Genomic DNA, 18,365 nt, shown 5'->3' with positions numbered 1-18,365 from the left:
GTCATCCTAAGACCATGACCGGGCTATGTGCACAAGGTTCCTATGACCCCCTTCAGGGACCAGGTCGTGAACCTGCAAACGCTGCCGCGGGAGGAGGCAGACCCAGCCTTTTCGCCCCCTTGCGGGTTCGAGCACACTCGACGAGAAGTGTGGCATACTCATGGGCATTGGCCGGGACTTATATTGATCTGTTTCTCACCCACATTTAGCTAATCACTTCTGAAGACATGGATTTAACCACTGCAGTAATATAGATTACTTTATGCTGCCTTAATGTGATTTTTGGAGCTTCAAAGGTCTGGTTACCATTCACTTGCAATGTATGGAGCTACAGAGCTGACATATTTTAATTAAAATGTTAATTTGTTTTCTGCAGAAGAAAGAAAGTCAACCACATCTGGGATGGCATGAGGGTGAGATTAAATCATGACAGAATTTATATTTTTTGGGTGAACTATCCCTTTAACATGTTTTGTGTTGCACAGATAAGGGTTAGTAAAAATACAGAATTTAAATTTTTTGGTGAATTACCCCTTCAACAGCTTTTAAACACAAATCTGGAAGGTAAATATGTTTTTTCAAGGGTGCTAGGATACAGCAAAAGCATATGTACTGCATGTATGTCTGTCTGGTGGCCTGAATCGGCAGGGGAGGAGTGTGACGAGGAGGAGGGCGTAGCAGGGCCACCAGGGTGTATGACCGGCACTGAATCAGCTGATTAATAGGAGAGGGACATAAAGGTGAGCCGGAAATGGCGGTTCAAGGGAGAGAGAGACACATGCGGCCGAGCGGCATGTGTGTCTGTGTCCTTATGTTTTATGTTGTTTTAAGTTCATTAATATCATTAAAGTTTATGTTGAATATTCAGACCAGCATGGCTTTATAGTTAAGCTACTTTTGAATCCTGTTAGGGACACCAGTTTACCAGCATTCCATGCAGGGGACAAGCATCCAAAACATGACATGATCACACAGGAAATCGACATGCTGCTTCCGAATGTTCATGTATCATAAAATCGACTTTTTGGTGCCACCCTGTAGACATTTCACCTCAACAAAACTTCCAGCTTCGGCCACTGTGGACAGTGGTTCAAATTTTGGTATGCACAGTCTGATTTCTGCAGCAGAACTTTCAACCTCCTGTTGTCTAATTCAAAGTGTGATTAGTCTTTCCAAAAAAAAAAAATACAAAAAATACATGCCAGTGAACAGCAATGATGGTCTTTTTAACAGAGTCTGCAACTCCAAAAAATGTGACACCTTTATAATAGCTTAATGCTTTCCCCCACCCATATGCTCAGTCTAAAACCCCAGACATTTTGTTGTGCATATTGGATGCACTGTCTGCTTTGTAACTCAGCACTGGCAGTGTCACATCAAATATAAAGCCTCCCTAAGTCAGCAAAGCAGTGGAATGCAACCCATCCAGCACCCTCTCAATTAAAAGCCTCGGCTCAAAAGATTTAGGCTGACACATGGCCATCAGCATTTTAGCAGACCTCAACAACAATTAAGCCTTATCAACCAGTGCTATTTCATAGACCATTTAGCTGGCCCACGGTAGAGCCCTGCATTCTACACCATTAGAACAAATGGGACTCAAATCGCTGTTGATGTATCACAAATGCCTCATTAGAAAAGAGAGCTGAACATTGATTCCAGTACTGTGACACACTCTGTCGGTTATGCTGGCAATTCTAGCTCATTATTGACACTATGAATTATTTACCTGTTACAGCTGGGTCATTTTCAAGCTCGTATAACAGAGTATGCTCATATTCCAAACAGGCATCACTTACAAAATCTACTGTTTATCAGATGGTACTACTATGGTACTGTAATATACCGTATAGTATGGCACTGCATTATTACCATATTACATAAGGTACCATGGTATTTACATGGTGTACTGTAAAGAATCTCAAATGATTAAAGCAAATTAGATTTTCACCTTAGACCTCTTCTGTAAAAGCTCTGTAGTTGTAAAAGCAAACATTATTTTTGGGGATGCATACTTTGCTAAGTTACAGAATATCAATGATCTTTCACAGACTGTAAATCTATCAGACATCTTAGTTCCCACTAAAGGACAAACCTTGAGATTTAAAAAGATGACTGCTTTAGTACTATTACTGGTAATGACCACTTAGTGGTCTGCATGTAAGTGTGATACAGTGGGCTCTATTTTAAGACTGCTATATCTTGAGAATAGTGCTATGTGACACATAATATAAAACAAGTCAGTGGGCATGGCATGAAGATTTGGTATTTTTGTACAAATTTGCACTCAGTCTTAGGCCTTAGTGGGCTAGAGAAAAAGCATGCTCAAAGAGTAACATAGTTTACACTTTGCGCAGAGAATAGATGAGGTTCTCATACATTTTAGCGCAATTACTTATTTCTCGGGAAAATAGCAAATTTCGATTTGCGACACTTCCTTAACACACATCACACCTACAGTTTGCGCACATATGCCCACAGATAGTGCAAGCACTTCCACCCACAGCCACTTGTGTGCTGCGCTGGCATGAAAATTGCAATTAGAATTAGAACTATGATGAAAATTGTACAAAACGCAGAGCAGAGAAGAGCAGGTCAGCACCTATTGTAATAATAAAAAAATAGAGCCCTGCATGACAAAAATAACATATAAATGCAAAAATGCTAATGAAGTGAAAAAATCTCCCCTTTGCAAATAGAGCCAGAAACTGTTTCTGTAATTAAATCATACAACCACATCACTCTTGTCTGATTGACAAAAAGAAAACACTTGTGATACACTTCCTGAAAGAAATAAAAAGAAAACATTCCCTGAATGTTAAGGAGAATTCTGCTTTTGCCATGTACAACATTTCAAATGATCAAGACTTTGCATCTATGTGGATGCTTGTGCTCTTTACTTTACACATTAAATTCTTATAGTCTAGCCAATTTTTAAGTCCACAACCATCTTTTAATGAAGCTAATGTACTGATACAACCTTCCAAATTCTTAGAATGTATTATTTGAAGTGTTGGTTATATGATGTGACAGCTAACACTTTACAATAAGGTTCCATTTGTTAACATTAGTTAATAACATTAATTAACATGAACTAAAAATGAACACTACTTTTACAGCAATTATTAATCTTAATTAATGTTAATTTCAACATATACCAATACATTTTTTAAATAAATCTTTTTATTAGTTAACATTAGTTAATGCACTATGAACTAACAGAACTGTTAACTTTAACAGTTGTATTTTTTAACTAACATGAACAAAGATTAATAAATACTGTAAACAATATATTGTTAATTGTTTGTTCATGATACTCCACTTAATGGAGTGGTGGTGACGTAGTGGGCTAACGTAGTGGGTTAATCAGAAGGTTGCTGGTTCTATCCCCACAGCCACCACCATTGTGTCCTTGAGCAAGGCACTTAACTCCAGGTTGCTCTGGGGGGATTGTCCCTGTAATAAGTGCACTGTAAGTCGCTTTGGATAAAAGCATCTGCCAAATGCATAAATGTAAATGTAATGCATTAACTAATGTTAACGAATGGTTACCATGTGACCTTACTGCATAAGGAAGGGCATAAATGCTCTCCTCTGCTTCACCCTGTCTTTTAACAGCAAAAGAGGAAGAGAGAAAAGCATAATAAAAAAGTCTGAAACATGCTAAATGTCATCTTTGGCAAGTACATCATGTCCTGGTCATGCATATATATTACAAAATCTGAAATATATTTTTCTTTGGTTTAACAACAGAAATCTTGGCAAAGACATCTAAAAGTCTGAATAATAGCAGCGCTTTAAATTGCCACACTATAGACTGGTTGTTATTGTTAAAGCATAAATATCAATGACAAAGTTACGTGTCTACAAAGGTGTTCTTTATCAGTAATATTAGACATTAGTGTCTCAAGCCACTGTGTTTGTGAAATGTGTGCACCCATAAATGATTTGACATTTATAGAGGTAGTTTAGTTGTATAAAATACTCACCAGCTCTGAATGTACTCTGAGTCAATTTGCATGTGTATCCTGCTTAATGTGAGGCTCGCACTCTCACCCTCTATCAAATATGTTGTCTCGCCCACTGCTCAAACGACTGCATTCACTCTCTACCCAACAGAGTTTGTCTGAAGTTAGGGTGTGTGAGTCATAGGTGCAGTAAAAAGGAGGGTCTTTTGTCTGATTCTGGGGCACAAAACAATTTTTTATAAGCCAAACCCATAAGACCCAAGTTATTTACTTGAAAAGCCCCCTGAGATTTTAAGTTATGCTATCCAGTTAATAATTAGAACCATATTCAGTATCTTCACATGCTGTTTTAAACAACTTTTTTTTTGTGTTTTTCTTTGATTGATGATATTCTTTTGAGTTTTAATCTAATACATTATTATAATGTATAAGTATATTATATTATTATTCTATTTAATTTTAAACCCATTTAAAACCCTCCTTTGGTAAACCCTGCACTAAAGGTACAAAAGACCCTAATTTCAACTTACTTCTGAAACAGAACCTCGCCTTTTTAAACTAGTGACCGAGAGATTACTGGCTGTAAAAAGGTTAATAGGTCAAACACAATTAGTTAAGAAGTGTTTATGTTTGTGGTTCCAGAGTTTGTTTGTAGTCAGGTGACAGCATCAGAACGCAGTGGAGCCACTGAAAGCTTTCCTTCATGTTTCAAAGCACAGTGCTTACACTGTCAGCGAGGGGTTCGTTTTCAAGCAACAAACCCTAACAATGACCCTGAACAGACCAAAACAGAGGGTTCACCATCTCTTTTAACAATGCATAAGCAGTAGATTGTGTTACATCTCCCTCCTCCACCTCCAAACGTGAGAGCAAAATATAGCTTTGATATGTTTCTCATAAGATGTAAAAAATTCTGCATTGTGTACATATAATGTCTCCAACACCTGGATATTGTTCACAGGAATTTAACATAGCTGTTTGGTTTTGCTTGTTGGGGTTAATAACCAATTTCCTTAGCTAGTTCCTCCACCCTCTCTTCCTGTCCATTCCCAGACCGAGTGAGAGAGAAAGAATCAACAAGACTTCAAGACAAAGAAAAAAAAAGTTGCTATACAATCCCTGATGAAAAAAAACCTAAGCAGGTCTGAACCTGATCTGAAGCTGCTCTCACAGCCTGGCCAAGCTGGTGTTCTGCTGGTTTAGTTCATTGGCCAGCTGGTCATCCAACCCGACCAGTTGGCAAGTGCCTCAATCCCCTCTAAAATCAGCAAACCAGACAAGTGAAATGTGAGACTAATTGTGCTCTGACATTTTTTCTTGCTATAACGACATCAGACAAGTTTAGCAAGATGAACATTGTTCTGACACGAACTTTGAAACCAATAAAGGTTTTATCAAAGCAGGAGCCAAGAGCTTGAGTCTACTCAAATATTTTCACAGCACACAGGTGGCAGATTGACTCGCTACAAAAAAAAAAACAAAAGGTCATGAAATCACATGCTTTCTTTGTCATGATACTCTTGTACTGCCAAAGAACAAATCAAACAATCAATAAAAAACTCTATTCAATAAACCAATGCCTAAACTGAGAGCATTCAATCAGGCTTAATCATACAACATAATGGATAAGTATCTGCATTCATACATACGGTATTATATTTATGTTAATACCTTTTTAGAACCTCAAAATGTCCAGCACCTTTATTTTTCAAAACTTTTATTTTTATATCACAAAACATTTCCCTCCTAACCAAGTCCACATTTACAGCAATAACAATAAAAATCCCTGGGCAGTCTTATTCAACCAATAACAGACACAAGCTCTGCTACTGTTACCCCCACAAATTTACAACATTAAGCTCTTCAATAATGGTATTCTTTATCCAAACTAACAACCGAAATCATACATACATCCGATCTCTAGGATACGAGACAGACTCATGAAACTCTTTCAGACTTTTTAATTGAATAAGGCGAATGTTCTGCAAATAAGTACTGTTCAGTGGTGTTCAAGACGTTAACGTATGCTTTTATTTTAGGGCACTTTCAACAAATATGGTACGCTGTGTCTCATTACTTTTTAAAAAGCACTGGGGGCACAAATCACATTTTAGTGAAAACTATTATATATACTCTATTAAAATAAAATGTTAGATAAAATAAAATTAACCTAGAATTAAATTGTATACAATTTTTATTATTAATTTATAATAGATAATTTCCAGATAGTTTCCTATACCTCAATGAGAATAAAACATCTAATTTCCTACCTACCTCGCCTAGCTAAAACAAAAGCTTTCCTATCCAGGAAAACTTTTGAAATTGTGATCCATGCCTTTATTTCTTCACGCTTGGATTACTGTAATTTTCTGTACTCTGGTCTGCACCAATCAGCTCTATTCCACCTGCAGATGGTCCAAAATGTTGCGGCATGACTTTTAACTTTTTAAGATTTTAACATGTGTCTATAAAACTTTAAACAATCCGGCACCCCATTATCTCTGTGATTTGGTTCGTCCGCATAACCCAACCAGATCACTCACTGGGGGTTGTGGACTTCTGTCTGTTTCTAGATCCTAGATGAAGCATAGAGGTGATCGTGCTTTTTGTATCACTGGCCCCAAACTGTGGAACAGCTTACCAGATTACCTCAGGACAGCCTCCTCTCTATCTGTTTTTAAATAGTTGCTTAAAAACTTCTTATTTTTATTAGCTTTTAATTTACCTTAAAATCATGGTTAAGCTGTGAAATTGCCCTATTACCCATGTTTTATTTCTGTTATACTGTCTTGCCTATGAAACCACTGTACAGCACTTTGGTCAACCATGGTTGTTTTTACATGTGCTATATAAATAAATGTGATTTGATTTGATTTAACCTAGAATTAAAATGTTTAAAATTGTTGCTATTCATTTTATTATTTACAAATGTATTTGTAACGTATTCAATGGAAAGGAGGAGGCGAGAACTGGCTTGATAATATAAATCAGATTTTTTATATAAAACTTAAACAAACACACAGAACGGACATGTCCGTAAACGATCTCTCTGTCCTGCACGATCCTCTGCAGTCGACCTTTATCCCTCTCGGAGGCTTGATTAGCCTAAAACTGGACCGGGTGTGTAGGATCACGATCCGGCCCCACCCTCCGCCCTGCCACAGTATTATTATACAAAATTTGTCACATTTCATTTTGATGCAAGAAAATAACAGTAAAATTGCAGAAAACCTTGAAACAAAATGTAATAATAAAACAGCTCATATAATATTTACTTTCAACACTTGAGTTTGACTATCAGCATTTTCTGAAGGTTATGAACCTCCTTTCACTGACCATTTGTAAAAAAAAATTGTTTCAGGTCCATCTTTGTACCCTTTTCATGAATTGTACATTAGACAGGATCTAAGTTGCTTTAAGAGTGCTCTAAATGCAGCATGCATGCTTATGGGCTGTTTCTACTCAATGTGTCCTTGCGCAAAAAAAAGCTAGACAGCAAAACAAATGGAAGAGATTGGTGTTGTCTCGAAATTATTTTTAACTTGACACAGTATCTAAAACGGACTGATCTCATTGTGAGTTCTTGAGCTAAAATTATTCAGAACCAAAATTTGAACCACTGCCCCAGTGGTTTGGGAAGTACTTTTAAAGTATGGGCAAATGTGAGTGTGACAGGGTGGAGGGCGGGGCCGGGTGGTGATTCTACACACCCGGTCCCTTATCAGGCTAATCAAGCCTCCGAGAGGGATAAAGACTGACTGCGGAAGATGGTGCGAAAGAGAGAGAGAGAGATCATTGTCTTTTGTTTAAGATTCTCATTAAACTATTATTTATATTCTCAATCCGGTTCTCGTCTCTTCCTTGCCCATCTAAATCCCTTTACAGTGAACTTCTTTTTCAAGGTGATATGTCAATAGAGGGGCACCAATTGGGACTTGTAAAGAGAGGTGTTTTCAGTAGTAAATAATGTAATACATTGAATCTTAGAGGAAAAATGCAACTTACGAATTGCGCTCATCAATGCTTATGTGAATGCAATTAATTATTGGTTTCAACACAGAACAATAACCCAGGATTCTGAGGGTGCTGATGCAACACACTATAAGTTGTGCCTCAGGTAAAGGTAAACACATTTGAACTGATGAAGAAATGTCTGATGGGAGATGGCGCTAATCAGTAACTAGGCATAATTGGGGTCGATGTCAGTGTAATAGAACATTCCGTAGCAATACAGTATGTCGACATCCTGTGTGGTCATGTTGGCCTAAAACAATGCAGTGCTCCTGCACAAGACACCTAAGTGCAACTTTCAGGAAGAACAGCACAGTGCATGGAGGGACACAGATGTAACGAAGGCGGTGGATGGTACTCCTGGGTTGACAAACCCAAACTGATTGATCTAGTTCACTTGGGCCCTGGAGCGGGGTCCTCAAGACTGCCATGCTGCAATGGTTCACTACACTCTCAGTGAGCATGTTCAGCACACATCACAAATAGCACAGAAGAGAGGAGGAGAAATTCATTATGGTCATGAGATGAATCTCTCTTCTTCTGTTTGTCCAAGTCACAGCAGTATAGAGCTTTAAACAGGGAAAGACAAGCACAAAGATGGGCAACATTATGTTTAAAATTAGGTGGTTAAAATAGCATGCATTGGGGGACTCAAGTCCTTTTTTAAGCTGTGCACAACCTAGCCAAGACACGACATCATACCCACCTGCTTGTTTACTAGATAGTGTACCAAATTCCAAGCTATTATGGACAGTCTGTTAAACAAATTTCAACTTTTGTTTCAAAGCTGAAAAAGAACATGACAAAACCCTTTCATCCATGTGCCTATAATGAATACTGCTGCAAAAGGCATCCATTAAAGGCATAGTTTTCCCCAAAATAAAATTGATGATATTATTTACTCACTCTAAGCCTTTCATTGTATTAAAAAGATGGAATTAAAGTTAATGGTGACTGAGGTAAACGTTCTGCCTAACATCCGTTTTGTGTTCCACAGAAAAGAGAAAGTCATACAAGTTTGGTAAAACATGATGGTAAGAACATGAGTCAGAACTTTCCCTTTAGGAACACCTGCATCAAAGATGACTTGCATTAAAGCTAAATGACCTTAACACTTCACCTCTCTGATTCAGGCAGTTAAGAGTATATTAAGGATCAAATGAAAAAGCACTCAAAACATTATTGGGTACAGAGCCAAGGGCTCAGATATGAAGACACCAAATATCTAGCTAAAGAGAACAGTGTGGCATGTTCAAGACAGTGGCTATTGATCAGTTAGATGTGGCTTGTTTGTCAGTAGTTGAAGCACTGGGCAATTTAGTGATGTCCTTGTAAGACAGGTACAAGATGCTTCTGTGTTTTGACAGCATCTTAAAAGGACATTTTCAGTCAAGCATAAAGATGATTTATTCTCTGTTTAGTTCTGTGCTTTATAAGCTATTAACGGAAAAAGTTAACTTTAAAGCTTTAATTAAGATTCACATAGCAAACTTCTATAGTATGCTAAGTGGGTACAGATCCACTTCATGAGCAGTAATAAAAAGCTTAAATTATGCAGTGTCCTGTTCTTGGCTGATTGCGCACCTTGAAGCAATTAATCTCTGCCAAACTCCAGTTCTTCAAATTGTGCCACACAAATACCGCAACTGTAGACTTTTCATTTTAGATTGCCCAATTGCATATCAGACAAATGTAACACATCATATTTTAATAATGATATAATGAAAATTAAAACTCCTTTTTAAAGCTTAGTCCAGCTAAATGAGCTTACTTTTATTAGACAGAGGCTATTTGCAGTAAGTGCAAATAACAATAGATGCTATTTACACTATGAAGGTGTAAATAGCAACAAAAACATCTTCTTTGCACTAAGTGCAAATAGTTTTAGGTGCTGTTTGCACCTTGGTGCAAATATATACTATTTGCTCTCCAAATTAAATACAAAAAAATACTAACAAACACTAACATATAATATTGTGCTTATTTAGAGTCACACTGGCAACCTACCCCTAAATCTGACCCTAAACTTCCCTTACAAAAATAGGGAGTTTGGTTTTACTACATTAACCATAGCATCATGGAATTTTATAGTAAACTTATCATAGCAGAAACTAAATTAAACATGGTTACTATATTAACAACATATTACTCTAGTATCCATTGTTGATTGCATTAAAACTTTGGCTATCGCCAAAAAACAAGAGTGGAAACAGGAAACAGGATGGGAAAAAGTGTGACAGAAGGGACCTCCACATGAAAAAATTCACATCAACAGTGTCTTTACATACTACGCCATTACAGCAGCACTTAGGGGTGCAGTTTGTCTTCAATTTCTGTGTTTCCACCAGACTATTTGAGTGCAAATAGCCACGCTGTGCGGCAGGTGCTATTTAGACCTAATGTTAATAGTCACTCTGTTTTTAATAACATCAACGCACGTTATTACCTTATAAAATGCTTTTTTTTATTATTATTAAAACTGCAGCACTGCCCATATCTACCATTGAAATCTGCTGCTCAAAAGAACCCAGAAGCACGGTTGATTGCGGCGCGACGTCAGAGTAATTTAATCTATAAAAGCCACTGAAATGTCTACTTAACTTTTACCTGAATCTGGAATTGCATCCAGTGGCATAGCCAGAACCAGGCTCTTGGGTGTGCCATGGGAAAACCGGGTGTGCAAAAACTGAAGCACAATGAAGTGACTTGCACCATAACAACCATTAATGTCATTTTAGCTCAAAATGATTTTTCAGCCTTGTGTTAGGTTATGATGATTTAATGTAGGCCTATTTAAATAGTAATACTTCTTTTGGAATTGGAGTAGGTTGGGCTGTTGATGTATTCCAATATAAGGCTCATATTATTTAATTATAAAAACTTAAATCTCTCACAAATCGATTTGATTACTTTGGAACGATTCATTAATATTTTCCAAAATATGCTAAACACAAAATGCACATGGAGGGACAAATTGTGGTTAAATTGAGACGGAACGGTCCGGAACCAGAAATTTGGCCCTTGGCCAAATTTCTTAAAATTCTTTAAGCCACATTTTTCATGTTTAGCTTTTAAAATCTTCACTGGAAATGTGCAACAAACAATTGAACATAGGACATAATCACCAAAATCTCAGCAGAATGAACTAAGACTAACCTCAGTTTGCAAATCATATGTAATAAATCTTCCTTCCTTACTATAATGGCAAGGACATAAATTGGATCTCTAATAACTCAACCTAAATAAGCCAAGGTAAGTAGTATATAATGTGAATTTTGAATCACTTATGTCCAGGCATGAAACTCTACATGGCACAAGGTGTTATATTCTTTGAACTGGTTTCTGGTTTCTGTTAGCCAATCGGCTCATTACATGTGATATGTTAAGCCAATCGGCTTGCGTGCTATAAACTTATAGGTCCTTTGACATGTAATTGGGTAGCCAATCAACTTGCTCTTTGTCTAAAATTTAAATTGCTTTTAAGTTATTAGAGATTCAATGTCTAGACCTGCAACATGGGGATTGTATGTACGTTTAATTATGCAGCAGCATGTCTAATGTTTGTCTAATTTTGCAGCAATTAGGCTACTTTAAACTCCAAAACAGAAAAATGACATGTAGAGGGGTCCGTATAGTAACCAGTTCTCTGTAGTTCATTCATGCAGATTGTCACTGACCAACAGGAATGTTAATGTCAGTGGTGGATTGAATCTTCATAAAAAATAATAGTCATTCACCTTAATAAGCTTCATAATTTAAAAGCTCATTCATTGTTTAGAAGAGATTGTTGTGCGGCAGAGGATGTGTGTTTTTGAACTGTGGACAATTTTGCTGTAGAGAATGGAAAAATGTCACAGAGCTAAGCCAGAGAAGGGAACAAAAATGAGGTTAGACAGGGCAGCAGAGAGGAATGGAACAAGACAGGCACACATCCTTGTGTAAGATCACACTGATGTCAAACTATATTGATTCCTACAGATTAAACAGACGCAACGAAACATGAAGGTCTGGTTAATTCCTGTATTAAATTAGGAATTTAGAGGCAGATGCAGATGAAGGGAGCTTATGTAACTACAGAGAAGTAAAGTTCAGTTGACTTGCAAGATGAAGAAGTCTTGAATCTCTGCATTCAATACGCAGATTAGGACTAATTTTAGCTTCATCATTTATTCAATTGGCCTGCAGTGCTCTATAATACAGCAAACAGAAAATAGGAAAAAAAGCATGTATTTTCTCCATAGTCTAAACATGAGAAAAATTGCGCCATCTGGTGAACAATATAAAATTTTGAAGCCAGGGCTCCAGATTGAAAACATAATATCATAGAATTCATGATTTTATGCTTCAATGGCACTGGGATCAAATATTGCAATTTTAATGGGTTTCAATGGGGACATTTTGAGTGTAGCTATTTTGTGTACACAGTGTTTTATAGATGTATTATAGGAACTGAGGTTGAAATATAAAAATTCCGCAATGCACACACCTGTGGCAAAAAATAACACAAGCCAAAATTATAAAAAAAAAAAAAAAAAAGACTGAAATGTCCTGAATGGCGCTCAAGGGTTAAGGGATAGTTCAACCAAAAATCTAAATTATTTGATAATTTGTTGTTCAAAGCTGAACAACAAATTAGTTGTTCCAAACCTGTGTGAACAAAAAAGATGTTATGCAGGTTAGCCTCACCATTCACTTTGACTGCATGGATAAAAAGATGCAACAGTAAGTGAATGGTGACTGATTCTATCATTCTCACGAACATCTTTTGTGTTCCACAGACAAAAGAAAGTGGGTGAATGAATTATTGAGTAAACGGTCCCTTTTAAAAAAGTTATTTCTGTGGTTTTCAAACATTATCTTTTAAAAGAAAGCTTTACTGTACCTCTCAAAATGTCCTGTTTTTGTCTTTGGCTTTGATGGGGTGATAAGCATTAACTCAACTGAAAAGCACAACGTGAACAAAGTCATTGTTCCAGATGTTTTTTCAAGAAAGTTTAATGGAGGACATTTTCCCCATGCAGCTGCAGTGCAGGCCAGCGTAATCACACCATTTAACAGATAACGAAACCAAATTATCTCCACCCTAGCAGACCGTTTCTCCACCCGCTACACAACTGCAGCCCAATTATGATTAATATCACTTGTTTTTGAAAAATATTTCTCAATCCCTTCACTAAAAATGCACAACATCAAAGTGTCCCTATTTTATAGACTATTTATTTTGTGATATAAAAGGTATTAGAACAGGATCACACAGTTGCAAGCAGCCGGAATGCTCATTTTCAAAAGTAGAGTTGGCATATAAAGAGCAATAGATGATCTATCAAGATATCTTATCACAACCAGGGTTTTTTATTTATTTTCTTTTTTTTCCTATGGTCACACATTTAATCCACATTTGACAACTGATAGGGAGAGGAAAACATTTAAATCTGATGACCTAACCTGCCGAATAGATTCCTGCCGTTCTTTATCCTTGAATGTCGACATTGTCCTGTGACCCTTATACACTCACTGATACTTTATAAGGAACTATGGTCCTAATAAAGTTCCAGATGTGGTCTTCTGCTGCTGTAGCCCATCTATCTCAAGGTTCAGTGTGTTGTGCATTCTGAGATGCTATTCTGCTCACATCAATTGTACAGAGTGTTATCTGAGTTACCAAAGCCTTTCTGGCAGTTCAAAGATCGAACCAGTCTGGCCATTCTGACCTCTCTCATCAACAAGTCGTTTTTGTCTGCAGAACTGCTGCTCCCTGGATGTTTTTTGTTTTTGCCATCATTTTGAGTAAACTCTAGAGACTGTCATGCATAAAAATCCCAGGAGATCAGCAGTTAAAGAAATACTCAAACCAGCCTGTCTGGCATTATCAATAATGCTACGGCGAGTCACATGACGCCATGCGAGGGTCGGATGTGTGAACGGCGAGCTCTGTGCACATTGCTAGTTTTAATAACTTTTAATGAAATAAACCAGTGAGATTCAATACTCTCTGTTCCATAACTGTTCTAGGAGGACAATATGTCAAAGAATTTAAAATCCTTGGGCTCTAGAGTGATTAAAAGACACTTATGTGCTCAGGCTGAAACCCCTAAGCAGGCCGCGGACCAGGGAGACAATTTGGTCGGAGAGATGTGGGAAATGCGGCGAGAGATGTCGGACATGTCGGCAATGCTGACAAAGGTTGTTGCTAACTTGGCGGATCTTGCTGTGATATGTCGATCGATCACTGCCATGGATACAAATTTACTGATGTGGTCACAAGAGTGGGGGATGTCGAGAAACGGATCCATTATCTGGAGTCATCAGAGAGGGAATTATCAGCTAATCCGCAAGCGACCAAGGTGGATTTGGAGAGTGTCTGGGAGAAGTTGAAAGACATGGAAAACCATAGGGAGTGGAGGGACAGAATATGGTGGAATTCCTGGATGGGCTCTTTCCGAGTCTGCTCGACATAGTATGCCATAAGCTGGAAATCGAGCGAGCTCACAGGGTTCCGGCTCAGCAATCCGCAGAGGGAGACAGGCCCTGATCAATTCTGGCCAAATTTCTGAGATCATACGATAAAGATCTCATGTTATGTAAGGCAAAAAGGAAGGCTATCTTGGAAGAACCACAGTATTTTCTTGTTCCCAGAATTTGCAAACTTGACAAGAGATAAACGTTATCGACTCGAGGAATGCAAGAAACTTTTACATTAACAGAAGGTTGCTTTTGCAATGATATTCCTGGCAAAATTGAGAATAGATACTAAGGATAGCCATAAAACATTCACATGCCCACAGCAAACGATGTCCTTAATAAAGTCAATGGAATGAATGGGTCGTATTGTGGTGCTCACGTTGCGGCAGAGTGGACCGGCTAACTGAACATTCGCTTGATTGTTTGAAGATTCTGTGCACTCTTTTTGTGCTGGTTCCACCTAGCGGCTGGAGTTTATTTTGTAGGGTAACACACATTTGGGACGGTTTTGTGGATGAATCTACACACTCTTTGTGCTTATTCCACCTATCGGTTGGAGTTTATTTAGTGGAGTATTTCTTGCAAAGTCATTGGAGTAAGTAATCTGCTTGTACTCATGTTGCAGCCAAATGGACTGGCTCACTGAACATTCATTTGTCTGTCTGAAGAATCTGAAAAAAAAATTGTGCTGGAGTTTATTATATACAGTAGATGATCTTTTACTGTGTAATTCTGTCTCAAAAAATGTTAATAAACTTAAGCAATCCGACTACAACGTTGTCACTGGGGTTCTCGAATGCGTACATGGACTGTTTGAGTTTCGAGGGATGGACGCCAGTTGGTGCTGTCGTGCGTGGGGTTAATGCACACGTTTTTCTTTTTTCTGTTTTTAGAGTTTTTATAATCTTATTTTTGACACACAGTCTATTTTTTTCTTATATGTCAAAATGTTAAATATTAATGTGAGTGAATTGTCTCTCTCCACGTGGAATGTGAATGGGTTGGAGCAATTAGAAATATAATAAAGTTTTTCTTGAAGAAACACATCTTTCTCCGCAGGAAGCTGAAAAATTTGGAAAGATATGGGGTGGGCATTTTTTTATAGTGCTGGCTCGAGTATGAACAGGAGAGTCATTACACTGATAAGTAATTATTATCTACAATTCAAATGTCTCAAACAGAGTAAAGATAATTTAGGAAGATTCATTATAGCTTTAGCAGAAATTCAGGGGCAAAGGTTGATTTTGGCTAATATTTATGCACTTAACATCGATGATCAGGGCTTTTTTATAGATCTTGAAGGGATGTTGCAAGCACTGGCACACTGCTGGCCCATGGGGCTGCACAAGTACGCATTTCACCCAGTGAGCCTTCTTGCACAGGTGCTATGCAAGGTCAGGGAGGACGAGGAACAAGTCACTCTAGTGGCTCCCTACTTGGGCTTGGTTCAACTCCTTGGCACATCTCTGGAACCTCCACGTCTGGCCCCTGGATGGGACGTGGAAGATCTAGCTGATCTACCACCTGCTGTCGTAGACACGATCAACCAATCCAGAGCCCCTTCTACCAGGCAACTTTATGCCCTAAAGTGGTGTTTGTTCGTGAACTGGTGTTCTCCCTGGGCTGAAGACCCACAGAGGTGCACAGTCAGGTCGGTGCTCTCCTTCCTGCAGAAGAGGTTGGAGGGGAGGCTGTCCCCATCCACCTTGAAGGTGTATGTAGCTGCTATCTTGGCCCACCACGACTGCAATAGACGGCAAGTCTTTGGGTAAGCATGACTAGATTATCAGGTTCCTAAGAGGTGCCCGGAGGTTAAATCCCTCCCGGCCATGCCTGTTCCCCTCCTGGGATCTCTCAGTGGTCCTCTCGGGCCTTCAGAGATCCTCCTTCGAGCCGCTAGAATCAGTTGGACTCAGGATCGTCTTTCTAAAGACGGCCCTGCTGATCGCGCTCGCCTCCATCAAGAGTGTCGGGGACCTGCAGGCATTCTCCATCAGCGACACCTGCCTGGAGTTTGGTCCGGCAGACACACATGTGATCCTAAGACCGCGACCGGGCTAGGTGCCCAAGGTTCCTACCACGCCCTTCAGACATCAGGTAATGAACCTGCAAGCGCTGCCTCGGGAGGAGGCAGACCCAGCCCCTTCGTTGCTTTGTCCGGTACATGCTTTGCCTATCTACTTGGACCGCACGCAGAGCTGTTTCCAACAGAGGCTCTCCCATTGGGTGGTGGACACCATTTCATTGGCCTATCGCACTCAGGCCACGCCCCCCCCCTTGCGGTCCGAGCACACTCAACAAGGGAATGAATGTTCAACATAATTCTACATCCAATACTTTAAAATGAAAGGTGTATAAAGGTGTGTACATAGAATGTTGTGTCATTTTGCTATCTTTCACTAGATTAAATCACTGAATTATACAACCCCCATCCCTTCAACCAAACACCCTCTCTCCAAAAAGCCACCCTTCAAAAACATGTCAGCCAACCCGATGTCAGCAAACCTGAAAAGTAAAAGATAAAGGCAGAACTTGATCTCCGAAGTTTCCACAACTCATTTTTGGTGTTTACAGCAAGAGGACAAGGTTTGGCTGGTTAGAATAGTCCAGTTATTCATCTGGGGGCACAAAGCCAAAACCTAGCCATGTATTCTTATAAAATATTACATTATTATAGGACATGATTTGCCAGTGACTGATATTTGGAGGGCTGATAAAATATACTTGTTTTCCTTTAACATCACAGCTCAGTATAGTTGCTAGTGAAGGGCTTAGTAATTGGCTCAGAAACAATGTTCAGAACCGAGTCCATGAGAGAGCAAAGATTGCAAAATTCAAATGGCATACTTTCTGGGGGTCATGTGCCAGATAAGTGAGAATGTTAAAAGATAGCTTTCTTCAGATACTTCCTTGGTTTACAGAGCCTAGGGCTGTCACAGAGACAGATGTGATATCTGTCAGGTAGGGATGCATTATCTGTGGTTTTGCACAACATATTTCTTATTGCACCTTTAATGTAGTAGTGTAGTCTAGGACATACGCAGGCATATGTCGAATGCACACCTATCTTTCAAAGGATTTTGCGTTTGCCCACCTAAAATGAGTTATGACACACACGGCAGCCAGAAAAACGAGGAGGCTTTTGACCCATAACTTTTAATTATTATGCGATGCCACAGCACCGTTGAGTGAATTGTGATTTTATTTTATATGTGTGCAGAAATCAAGGCCGTTTCTATGCATAGGCGAATTAAGTGGTTGCTTAGGGTGCCACCTGCTGGGAGGGTGCCAAAGATACAATTTATATAATTGGAAATTAAAATACAGTTGCATTAAAAAATAATTTTAATTACTCAAGAGATTACTTTGCATTTTATTGTCATTTGTTTCATTTAATATTTAGTATTTCATATGGAATGATGTGATCCAAAGTGCATTTGAACAGAAAAAAATCCCAAATAGGCCTAGGAATCAATCAGCCTATATATGTAATAATTTATCAAATCCACAGCAAGTGTAGTTTATTTTATTTATGCAAAATATACATTCACAGATACATACAAATCTTTAGAGTAAACGTTTTTCTTTAATACATAAATTTTAAGTCTACTGTAAACAGCCAAATCACTCTGGTGTAATCACAGATGAATGAATAATAATAAACAAATTATAGGCTAAATTAAAGAGTTCAGCCCCTCTTTCTTTCCCTGAATTTTTTATTTAAAAAAATTGCAATTGCAGTTTTGTGCTCCCTCTTTGACTATTAAACTGTGGTATTTGTAGTGAAACCATAACCAACAAAATAGTTTTTACTATAGTAACCATATTTGTAGTGAAACCACAATAATAATACAGGACAATGAAAACTAAGGTATCAAAAATCACAAATTTGTGGTTCCTCTGGTTTTACTAAAAATACCATAG

The 18,365-nt window shown here is 38.4% G+C and overlaps 1 protein-coding gene across 3 annotated transcripts in view; it reads right to left on the bottom strand.

Moving 5' to 3' along the window:
• Positions 1-18,365, bottom strand: part of LOC127648863 (sickle tail protein homolog) — a 79,749-nt gene that overhangs the window by 57,500 nt on the left and 3,884 nt on the right. Inside the window, exon 1 of one of the 3 annotated variants that reach the window (XM_052133667.1) lies at positions 3,990-4,131. The exons of the other annotated variants lie outside the window; for them this stretch is intronic. The gene's annotated coding sequence lies outside the window, so the exon portion shown is untranslated. Of the gene's footprint in view, positions 1-3,989; positions 4,132-18,365 lie in introns of those variants that run through there. 3 annotated transcript variants of the gene reach the window in all.

This window comes from Xyrauchen texanus, chromosome 9 (assembly GCF_025860055.1).
Source record: "Xyrauchen texanus isolate HMW12.3.18 chromosome 9, RBS_HiC_50CHRs, whole genome shotgun sequence".
Classification (NCBI taxonomy): Eukaryota; Metazoa; Chordata; class Actinopteri; order Cypriniformes; family Catostomidae; genus Xyrauchen; species Xyrauchen texanus.
This window is presented reverse-complemented; position numbering and strand designations above follow the sequence as displayed.